General features: G+C 36.9%; 1 pseudogene; it reads left to right on the top strand.

Moving 5' to 3' along the window:
• The first annotated feature begins 899 nt into the window (after positions 1–899).
• Positions 900–1,457, top strand: Cdk4-ps1 (cyclin-dependent kinase 4, pseudogene 1; annotated as a pseudogene).
• Positions 1,458–5,054: the final 3,597 nt, after the last annotated feature.

The following is a 5,054-nucleotide window of genomic DNA, read 5'->3' as shown; positions in this document are numbered from 1 at the left end:
TCAAAAGTTTCAAAGACTCATTCACATGTTCAGGAATTCCAAAAAAACTCGTAAGCTCTAAGCTATAATATATACACAGAGAATCTGGTGCACACCTGTATAGGATCTTGCTTGATACTCCCGTCTCTGTGAGTTCATGTATGCTTTAAGAGGCTCTTATTCTCCTGCTGTTCCCCATTGTTTCTGTCTCTTACCCTCTTTCTTCTTCCTTTTCCATAGGGTTCCATCAGATACGAGAGGAGAAATTTGATGGTGACATTCTCTTTAGGACTGTTTCTCTCTGAATTAATTCTCATTTGATGCAGGGGGACACTTCTTTGATTTTGGTTGAGCTATGAGTACTGATCTATGAGTATCAAATCCATGATATCAGAATATCATAAGAAGTCATATTGTCATTTGTTTGTTTGTTTATTTATCTATTTATTAGTGTTTGATTTTTTACCCTAGGTCTCTGGAATCCTAATCCAATAGAAAGAAAACAAGGACAGGGTAAAGAGAAATGCCAAAATGAGTAAAAGCTATGTTGTATATAATTAACCACAAAAACTATAATTTTAAACTTTCAAGTATCAGACATATTCTTGAGCATACAAAACAAAAGGAGAAATGTGAGAGATATAAAAGTTGTCAAATTTTAAATATTTTTAATAAATATTTTTAAAAAGCAGTTTAAAAAAATCTTTAAATTTGGCCTGTTGTGTTTCAGCCCACCTCTCTGGTTGCTGGTCACAAGGTGAGGGTAGTGGTGAGGGTGCCTCTCTAGGTCACTGCCTGTGTTTATGGTCTGGCCTGAAGCTTCCAGCAACCCAGACTGATCCCAGGTGTATGATTCCACAGGAACCGATTCACAAGCCCAGATAGTGGACCACCTCCACAGCTCTTGGCTAGGTGTAAGACTGATGAATGTCTGTGTTGGTTCCAGAACTGAACCCGTTATCAAGGTCACCATAATGTTTGAGCATATGCACTGGGACCTAGGAACATGTCTGGAGAAACAAGAGTCTGATGTACCAGTTTCTAAGTGGCCTAGATTTCCTTCATGCAAATTGCATTGTTCATGGAGACCTAAAGCCAGAGAACATATTAATGACAAGTAATGAGACAGTCAAGTTGGCTGACTTTGGTCTAGCCAGAATCTATAGGTACAAGATGGCCCTCACCCCTGTGGCTGTAACACTCTGGTACCGGGTTCCCGAAGTTCCTCTGCAGTCTACATATGATGCACCTGTGGACATGGGACATGTTGACTGAATCTTTGCAGAGATCTTTCGTTGGAAGCATCTCTCCTGTGGAGACTCTGAATCTAAATCAATTTGGCAAAATCTTTCATCTTTTTGGATTGCCTCCAGAAGATGACTAGCCTTGAGAGGTAGGTTCCTCTACCCCAAGGAACCTTTGCCCCTATAGGGCCTCCGGCAACTGCAATTCTTGGTGCTGGAGATGGAGAAATCTGAAATGCTGCTGCTGCTGCTGCTGCTGCTGCTGCGGCTGCGGCTGCTGCAGCTGCTCTGCTGCTGCTGGAAATGATGACCTTTTACCAGCATAAGGTCATCTCTGCCTTCTGAACCCTGCATGACTCTTTCCTCACAAGCAGAAATGTGACTGGGAGTGAGAAGAGTTTTGTTTCTCCCAATATTCAGACACTCGGTGGAGAACATGAACCGGCAGTCTCTTGAGGCTGTGGAGATTTTTTGAGATTTTTGCAGGAATATTTTAATTCCTAAATGACAAATCCCCACCTCTCCTTAAGAAGATTTCCCTCTCACCCTTCCATTTCTTTGCGCTCAATGGCAGGCATATCTGTTTTCTTCCCTCACTGATTTCTACTGGGATCTTTTTGGTATACAGGAAAACAAAACAAAAGAATAAAATCTTTACCTGTTACTCTGTTTGCTAATGTAGCCCATGCTAATCTGCTTAAATAATTTATATGACAACTGTACTGTGATGTTTTAAACAAGAATGGCCTCCATAGGCTTATATTTCAACCGTTAGGGAGTAGTGTTAGGAAGTGTGGCCTTGGTGGAGTAGGTGCGGACTTGTTAGAGGAAGTGTCGCTGGGCAGGAGCTTTGGAGTCTCAAATGATCAGGCCAGATACAGTGTCCTTTCTCCCTGCTGTCTGTGAATCAGGGTGAAAGAGTCTCGGCGTCCTGTCCAACTCCTTGTTTCCCTGTGTGCTTCTGTGTTGCCTGCCATGACAATAATGGACTAAACCTCTGAACTGTAAGCCAGCCCCAATTAAATGCTTTCCTTTATAAAAGTTGCTGTGGCAATGGTATCTTTTCACAGCAACGGAAATAAACTAGCTTATGTACTATTAGTACTAACACAGTGTAAAGTAGACAACTGGAAGTAATATTTAATTATGCCTTAAAAAACAGAACCGCACAGATTTAGCAAATATAAAATGTGCCTTTATGTACAACTCTAATATAATGTTGGTGGGAAGGTAAATCACAACAGTCAATAAGAAAAATCAAGCTAGAACTGAAATTAGAAGCACCATATAGTAGCTGTGACTTAACTGTTAATGGCAATACTTCCATAACCATATCAACCACTGTATTATTTCTAATAGATATAGAATCAGCTTAAATGCCCATGGGTAGATAAAGGCTTAAAAATGACAGGTTTTACATACATATATGTATAAAATCTGTATATCTGTATAATGTATATGTGAATTTTATATATTATATTATATATATAATTTATAAATGTGGGGACCAGAGAAGAGAGAATTTGGGTGGAGGAAGGGAACAATAGACAAGGCAAGAAAGAAAAATGGAGATTAAATATAAGCATATTGCAATAGTGTTGACATATTAACAAGCCAAAAATTAGCCCATATTCTGTATTCTGAATTTTAAAAATGAAATAAAAGCTATTCAAAGTGCTATCATTTTATTTCATTATTCCCTGGAAGAAAATGCCTTTTTTAGACATGGCTTTGAATTATACAAAATATTAACTGTAAGGGTTAGTTTAGCCATAAGAAGTAGAAAATATGAAAATGACAAATCTCCAAATCCCATTAGTATTTGTCCTCATTCAGGTCCAGATCCTTTTAGTAATTGCTATTTACCAGCATTTCAAATACCCTCAGTTAACAGATAAAGCATGTATCTTCATGCCCTATTTTTCTTATTTTCTCCTTTACTGTTTTCTTGGGATAAATGACCATAACTTGCTGCTTTTTTTTCTATCATCACCCAGTAAAGACAAAAATAGTCCCATGGCTCCAGCCGCATATGTAGCAGAGATGGCATTGTCTGGCATCAATAAGTGAAGCCCTTAGTTTTGTGAAGTCTCATTTCCACAGGGTAAGGGAATGCCAGTGTGGTGAAGTGGGAGTGGGTGTGTGGAAGGAGGAACATCCTCATAGAAGCAGGGAGGGTAGGAGAGTGGGAGAACTGGGAAAGGGGGTAACATTTGAAGTGGAAATATATAAAATATCCAATAAAAATGCAAAAAATAGTCAATTACGAAAATGATAATCAAAAATTTCTACTATATCTATGCAATGACACTTAAAATGCCTGTGTATACTTTTGGAAATTTTCTCATTGTATTAATTATATCATAGGTATTGAATAGAGAACCCTGTCTTTTCCCATGAACTCATAGCATACAAATGGCAACTAGGTGCATTTGCAACTAATTGCAGAAGGTGATACAAATTTAAATTGTGGACTTCTAGGAGGTTGTAGGAAAATGTGTTGGTCTCAACACCAGGACAATGGAGCAATGTCTTACTTAGTCATAATTTATAAGTGATGAGGATTCAAAAGGTTTATCCTCACCCTTCCATCCTTTGGACACCACTGTTTAGGGAGGTGGAAAAAACATTGCCAGCCAGGACCCCAGTTGAAAACCAAAGCTAATTATCCTGGATAGTGCTCTTCAAGCCAGTGAATTACAAATGTTTATACGACAAGAAGATTTTTTTGTAATCCAGGGATAATTGAATAGAAATAATGCTTTGAAATAATACAGTGGACCAACCAAAACGAAAAACTGTTAGGGAAATATCTAGAGAGGTATTGATACTCTACTGTGAAGAACTTCACTGCCTGTTATTTTCGAAAGCATTAGAATTTGGCTTTTTCTACCCATGGCACAACTCTATTCTAACAGTGGATAGCCATGTAACACTAAACAATTCACAGTATTTATGGAAAATTATTATACAGTGCTTCGTGATATCAGACCATCCACGTGACTTTTGCTTTGTTATTTCTATCCCTTGGTCTTGTCAATAGCTTCCCGTGGTGGAAATAATAAAAGTAACATCCAAATCTGAGGGAGGTTAAACTTTCACATGCAGAATTTCAAATCCTACATCCTTTAATTTGAAATTTAAATAACACACATAGAAAAGGAGCTATTGCAACAATAAAATTCAAATGATAATTTATCTATTGTTAAAAATACAGTGTGAATAAGAAGTTTGATTACTAAGTATATTAGAACATGAAATTAACAATCTGCAAGTTTTAAGCTCAGGAGCATCTTCATTTATAGAAGAGTTATTTCTCTATAACTGAGGAAAAAATAATAATTAAAATCCCATTTCTTAAAACATGACACAGCAGCACAAGTTTTCTCACACTTACATTTCGGTTTCTTTTTCAAAATTCAATATCTGACTCAGACAATCTTTTCAGAAAAAAATATGCTATATATGCAAATTCAGATGCTGCTTCAAGATCATTCTAATTTTATTATCCAACCCAAGTATCTTGATGGAAATGTAAAAAGAAAAAAAAATAAAAGACTATGACTTTCCAAATCAATGAACCATTAGAACTCAAGGAGAGAAGCTGAATGTAATAAAGGTTTAAGGGCATGATTAAGAAAAGGAACTCTTCCCAGTGAACAAGATTACTGCAGCCTCCTCAAAACTACCATTTCAGCATACACATAGAATTAATGACTCTTATAAGTATTTTTTAATGTAAAGGGTACCATCATATTTTCTGTAAATTACCTTTGAATCTTCATATTGATTCTTTCACACCTAAATAATATCTATATACTGAATTGTAAA

This window comes from Rattus norvegicus, chromosome 15 (genome assembly GCF_021556685.1).
Source record: "Rattus norvegicus strain SHRSP/BbbUtx chromosome 15, alternate assembly SHRSP_T2T, whole genome shotgun sequence".
In the NCBI taxonomy this organism is placed as follows: domain Eukaryota; kingdom Metazoa; phylum Chordata; class Mammalia; order Rodentia; family Muridae; genus Rattus; species Rattus norvegicus.
Note: the sequence above shows the minus strand (reverse complement) of the source record. Positions and strands in the feature narration are given on the sequence as shown.